The 7,023-nt window shown below is 37.8% G+C and overlaps 1 pseudogene; it reads left to right on the top strand.

The window, feature by feature from the left end:
• Positions 1-2,455: 2,455 nt before the first annotated feature.
• LOC144308675 (NPC intracellular cholesterol transporter 2 pseudogene) lies at positions 2,456-3,762 on the top strand (annotated as a pseudogene).
• The last annotated feature ends 3,261 nt before the right edge of the window (positions 3,763-7,023 follow it).

The raw sequence follows: 7,023 nt of genomic DNA, 5'->3' as shown, positions 1-7,023 counted from the left end.
TAAAACAAAGGATAAAGAATTATACCTGGCCCTGGACCATTATCTCATACATAGATTTCCAATAATTGTTTTGCTGAGTCCAGCTGATTCCACCATAAAAACTGCTTATTAGAATACAAAATCAACCAGTCACCTAATTTGAGTATATTCTTTTTACTACAGATTGTTCATTTAAGAAACAAGATTGTTTTAAATTATGGCACTCCTTCACATCCAGTTGTAATCTCTTTGATCAAATCAAACTCTAAAAGTTCATCCATTTTTTTCCCTCCCATGAACATTTGGCAGTCTGTTGAATTATGTTAGGCATCTTATCTGTAAATCTGTATGTGATACCTCTTTTAGCAGAAATCTAAGCATTTCTTAATCTCTTCAATGCTATAACATTTTCTCTTTACTCATAAATAATCATTTTGAGTACCTGGATTTGCAAAAAAGAAAACATGTTTGTATCACAGATTTACATACTAAAAAAGATACTTACGTGTGTATATGTGTGTGCATCTGTGTAACTATTTGTGTGTGTGTTCTATGAACACAACATTGAACTCCTATTCTGTGTAAGACAGGTTCCTAAGGGCCATGGTAGCAAAAAGCCATATTTCCTTCTTTGTAATTATGAATAATTGACATAGATTCTAAATATTTGCATTTTAAAACTATATTTTCCTCTATAGTAATGCAATATAAAATTAAAAGAGATAGTTTCCATATCCATTATGTTGCCACTTTGTTGTTAAAATGGCAAAAAATTGGTTCAGAAATCAATAATTTGTACCTGCAAACTTTGACATGCAATGCCCCAAAACAAGAGTGAAGAGTAAAATAATTTTAAGCACCCAAAACATTTACACAATATTCCAAGAGGAAACTCGTGTTCTCCTTGAATGGCAACATAATGCACGGGTGAAGAACTGGGCTACCTGGCTTCAAGTCAAGGCTTTCCCAATTTCTAATTCTAAGGAAAAGCAGCTAAATTAGTTTTATATAGTGCCAAATTCAAATTATCTTTGCAAATTTTAAATTCCTCAACCATTTTAATTCTAGTTACCATGCACCTCCATCTTCCCTTGCATTCTCTTGAACTATGTTGAAGTATTTACATATAAATATATGTAATTCTCTCAGCTCAGTATAGTAGACAGGCAACATTAGCTATTTTATTTAATTAAATTAATATGCTCAATTAAATATTTCACCAGATAATCTCAAAAAATTTCAAAATATGTTGTGTTGCCTCATTTTTATTAATGATATGCATAAATCATAATGAAGGGTAGATTCTGATAAGTCAAATAGAGCAAGATTTTAAAATCTGGTTTACAATCAGCAGAGAGCAGATTCTTCTAAGAACTTGAAAACAGAGGGTGAAAAAGTTTTTTAAAAAGTAAAAATCTCCCTTTCTGATATTTCCCACACATTTCTTCTCCCTTCCCTTATTTTCCCTTTCACTATTATTTATATTCCCCAAATGAATGAGAACATATAATGTTTGTCCTTCTCCGACTGACTTACTTCACTCAGCATAATACCCTCCAGTTCCATCCACGTTGAAGCAAATCTCTGGGAAACGAACTAGGGGTGGTAGAAGGGGAGGAGGGCGGGGGGTGGGAGTGAATGGGTGACGGGCACTGGGTGTTATTCTGTATGTTAGTAAATTGAACACCAATAAAAAAAATAAATAAATAAAAAAGAAAAAAGAAAAAAAAAGAAAAAAAAATAAAATAAAAAATAAAATAAAAAGTAAAAATCTCAAAAGCAAAAGAAAACTGCTATGACTCACATATTCACATAAAAGTTGAATAGATTTGCATAAGTACTATACTATTTTAGACAGAAGAATAGTAAATAGGGGCGCCTGGGTGGCTCAATGGGTTAAGTGTCTGCCTTGGGCTCAGGTCATAATCCCAGAGTCCTGGGATCCAGCCCCCTCATCAGGCTCCCTGATCCATGGGGAGCCTGCTTCTCCCTCTCCCTCTGCCTGCTACTCTGCCTACTGTGCTCTCTCTCTCTCTCTCTCTCTCTCTCTGTCAAATAAGTGAACAAAAATATTTTTAAAAAAGAAGAATAGTAAATATAAAACAGAAGTATTGCCATTCCAAATTCCTTCATCCATGAAAAGCATAGTCAGTCCATCATGGCAAGATAACACTTTAAATGAGAACATAATATCATCCTCTCCACACAGCTCAATGTATCTGATCTAGGGTATTGGCATTAGATACACAGAATCTAGAACCACGCTCTCTCATTTGAGTCCTTCCTAGCTGTTACTTAACATCTTTGTGCCCTAGTGTTTGCTCAGAAAATAAATTATTTACTTCAAAGGATTGTTTTGAACCATAAATTAAGGAAATAGAACTATGTAAATGCAACTGCTATAATTTACTCTCAAATAATTGGATTTGACAGTAAGATGAATCAAATTTTCAGGTTAAAATATGTTACAGATCCTCCCCTGGCCCACCCCGGCAGGTTATCTTGTGACTGAGGCTGTCGCTTCTTCCTCCCTGGAGCGCTTGGAACCTGCCTAGCCGCGATGCGTCTCTTGGTCGCCGCGTTCCTGCTCCTGGCGCTCGGCGCCTCGGCCCTGGCGGAGCCGGTGCATTTCAAGGACGGTGGTTCTGCAGTTGGAGTTATAAAAGAACTGAATGTGAACCCATGCCCTACCCAGCCTTGCAAACTGCACAAAGGCCAATCTTACAGTGTCAATGTCACCTTCACCAGTAATATTCCATCTCAAAGTAGCAAAGCCGTGGTGCATGGCATCGTGTTGGGCGTCGCAGTTCCCTTTCCCATTCCTGAGGCTGATGGTTGTAAGAGTGGAATCAACTGCCCCATCCAGAAAGATAAGACCTACAGCTACCTGAACAAACTGCCAGTGAAGAACGAATACCCCTCTATAAAACTGGTGGTGCAGTGGATGCTTCTGGGCGACAACAATCAACATCTCTTCTGCTGGGAAATCCCAGTTCAGATTGAAGGCTAGTGCTGTTTAAGCCAGTATGTCCATCTGGGGGTGAGAGAGCACAAGTGGAGGGAGGGCAGGAGAAATCCAGTCTAACCTAAATCCGTGCCATAAGATGAAATGAATTTCCACACCACCATTTTATGCTTCTCAGCCTCCAGAAGGTTCCAGACCTTGTTTCCTGAGAGCTCAGAACTATTGCCCTTGTAATATCTTCTTTGAAGGGTTAGAGGGAAGAAGAGAGAGGGAGGGAGAGGCATGAATTTAATTGTCCTCAGTGTTTCTTGCTGTTGGAATACGGAGGGTCCAGCTGGTCAGGACCCAAATGAGGCTGCATAGGGCCCTTGGATGATTTGCCCTCGGGTGATCAGCCTTTGCAGCGGAGGACGGTTCCCAACCTCCCCCACCTCCTGGGATATTACATCCACAAGTTCCTCATCTCCAAGTGCCTCCTTGAGTTCCATATATTGGGCCAGCAAGTCGGCTGACCTGTGACAGCACCTCCAGCTCTGCTGCTTCAACAACAGTGACTGGCTGTCCAGTGGTGCCCAGCATGTCAAGGGAGGGGACGTGCTCAACCACAGAAACTCACGTCTGAGTGGCCAGTTCTCTATAGTTCTCTCCTGTCTCCTTTTCTGTCTAAGGTGGTTTTCATTAAATGCAGCACTTGATTAGCAGATGTTTGATTTTTTTTTTTAACAACACTAACTTGTGGCCTCTTTGTGCAACTGGAAATGTCCTTTTGAATAAATAAAACTTGGTGGTCTTGTCTTCTGCAAAAAAAAAAAAAACAATATGTTACATAAGTATCACAAAAGGCTGACATGTATATAACAATTTTAATTTTTCCTATTAAAAATGGCCAACATTAATCTACTTTTTCTTTTCTATTTTTAAAAATTTTACTTATTTATTGTATTCAATACAATACACAGAGAAACACAGAGAGAGAGAGGCAGAGACACAGGCAGAGGGAGAAGCAGGCTCCACGCAGGGAGCCCGACATGGGACTGGACTCTGGGTCTCCAGGGTCACGCCCTGGACTGAAGGCGGCGCTAAACCACTGAGCCACCCGGGCTGCCCTAATCTACTTTTTCATTTAAAAAATAAGCTTTGACTATATGGAAGCATCATTAAATTGAGACCATTCACATGAGGTGTTTTCCATGTTACCTCTCAAATATTTTTAAGATTTTCATTTATTTATTCATGACAGACACACACAGAGAGAGGCAGAGACACAGGCAGAGGAAGAAGCAGGCTCCATGCTGGGTACCCGACGTGGGACTCGATTCCAGGTCTCCAGGATCACATCCTGGGCTGAAGGTGGCGCTAAACCACTGATCCACCCAGGCTGGATGCTCAGCCACCCAGGCTGCCCTCAAAGATGTATTTAATATTCCTTTTTGGCTGTATTTTCTTTCAGGTAACTGGAAATTATTTAGTAAATGACTATTACCAACGTCTGTAGTTTTGTACTTCTCTTTATAACTTCTACATGGGTCCTTGCTCCCAGATTTCCTTGATGTCCTCCTGTCTACAAGTACATTTCTACCATTTGAATGTTTTATTGATCTCTTGTGGATAATTAAATTAAATAAGGAGAGAAATAAAGAATATGTAGTTTTACCATAGAGTCCCATTGTTTTTCACTATTTTTCAGTAAATATTTGGACAAGAAAATACTGTTGGAAAAAATTGAGGATTATTTAAAATATGTTTTTCTAATAATACCCTATTTTTTTCAGTTTTCAAAGAATTAAGATAAATTTTGACTTTTTTCTAAACAGCTCTGTTAATATTATATAGAGTATCACACTAATTTTAGATATCTTGTATTTTCTGACCATCAATCACCAAGCCATTATGCTAATGATTCTATATACAATTTGAACACATACTTTAATTTTTATATCCATAATTTTCACACACTGTTGCATGCCGTTCCAGTGATCCAAATCTTACAAAAACAGGATAACTACATAAATTAATGGTCTGTATCAATAATTCTGCATTGAGGATAAAAAAAGTAGTCGCTTAAAGCAATAATTTGTCATTGTTCATGAGTCTGTGACTGAGTTGAAAGTTTTGCTGATCTGGGACAGCCATGACTGATATTGAATGGTTTGCTCATATGTCTTTATTTAGCAAATATGTTGGCCATAGGCTGGTTCTTTTTTTTTTTTTTAATTTTTTTTATTTATTTATGATAGTCACAGAGAGAGAGAGAGGCGCAGATACACAGGCAGAGGGAGAAGCAGGCTCCATGCACCGGGAGCCCGATGTGGGATTCGATCCCGGGTCTCCAGGATCGTGCCCTGGGCCAAAGGCAGGCGCCAAACCGCTGCGCCACCCAGGGATCCCCCATAGGCTGGTTCTTACAGGATAGTCTTACTCACATGTCTGGATATAGGACAAATAGGTGTTGGCAGGGACAAGTGTGGCTGAGCTACATGTCATTCATCCCTCAACAGGTTAGCTTGGAGGTCATTACTTGATAATGACAGAGTTCCAAGAGAGTGAGTGGAAGCATGCCATAACTCTTGAGTTCTCCATTCATAACTGGCAGGTCACTCTTGCTGAATTCTATCTGTGAAAGAAGTCACAAGAACAACCCAGATCCCTGTGGTGGGAAAAAGACTTTTTCTCTTGATGGGATAAACTACAAAGTCACATTTCAAAGAGGCACAGGTAATGGGAGAGAATAATTTCAGTTATTGTTGCAAATAATCCACAATACCCTCTTTTATAGTTCTTTGACTATTTGTACATTTACCTTTACACACTTATAAAAATTCTACAAGGAGTGTATATTGAGACATTTGGATTTAGAAGTGTAAAGAAATATCTCTTTGATGGAAAAAATAGATCTGCTTTTATTCATACATAAAGTTTGTTATGGATCAGAATTTTATCACCTGGCAAAGTCGGTTTAATTTTTCATTTAATGTCTCTTAGTTACCAAGAAGCTATTTGCAAATAAAAGAACACACTGAAAAACCTTCCTGGTGAATGCATGAGTAAAAAAATAAATGAATAACTATATTTTATCTATTAATGATGTTTTCTCTATTGTGATGCTATTGTATTCTCTGAACTAAATATTCCAGGATAATATAAACTATATAGATGTGCTTTATATTATTTTTTTTACATAAGTTCCATGCCCAACGTGGGGCTTGAACTCATGACTCCAAGATCAAGAGTTGCATGCTCTACTGACTGAGCCATCCAGATACCCCTACAGATGCATTTTAAACAGTATGAGAGGCTTCCAAAATTATTTGTCCTTTCATTGCCATGCTTATATATTATTCTCTGTATTTCAAATACTTGTGCTAATTTAAGAATCCACTAAGAAATTTCCAAATTCACCTAACACAACATAGTATTTAATATTTGGTAAAGTAAGTTGAGCTATATTCAAACATATTCTAATAATCACTGTAGATATTTTACAAGTACAGAAGACATAGGTAGCAAAAGATGAGTTTTGCTGTATTAACAGACAGCTCCCAAATCTCAGTGGCTTAATTTAATAAAAGTATCTTGTGCAAAGTATGTTGCATGCCTGGCTGACATTCCAGTTCAGCTGTTTTCCATGTGTTGGCTCAGCTTTCCAGAGTGCATGGATTTTATAACATCTCCATTTAATGTCATGAAAGTAAAAAAAAAAAAAAATTTGACCAGCCAAGTTAAAGTTCTTGACTACTTTCATCTGAAAGTGGTACATATTTCTTCCACTCACTCTCTTTTAGCCAAAGCAAGTCACGTGGTCTCTCTCAACTTCAGAGGGGAGTAGGACCATGTAATGCTTCAGTATGCCCAAAAGGAGAATAACTGGAAATATTAGTGAGTTGTGCTAATGTCCCCCTCTATAACTACGATTAATTTGAATGATAAAAAGTTCAGTCACTCTTTTGATTTTTAAAATATTTTATTTATTTATTTATTTATTTATTTATTTATTTATTTACTTACTTACTTATTTTGAGAGAGAGAGTGAAGCAGGAGGAGGGGCAGAGGGAGAAAGAGAGAGAGAATCTCAAGTGGAC

Source organism: Canis aureus, chromosome X, assembly GCF_053574225.1.
Source record: "Canis aureus isolate CA01 chromosome X, VMU_Caureus_v.1.0, whole genome shotgun sequence".
NCBI lineage: Eukaryota > Metazoa > Chordata > Mammalia > Carnivora > Canidae > Canis > Canis aureus.
Note: the sequence above shows the minus strand (reverse complement) of the source record. Positions and strands in the feature narration are given on the sequence as shown.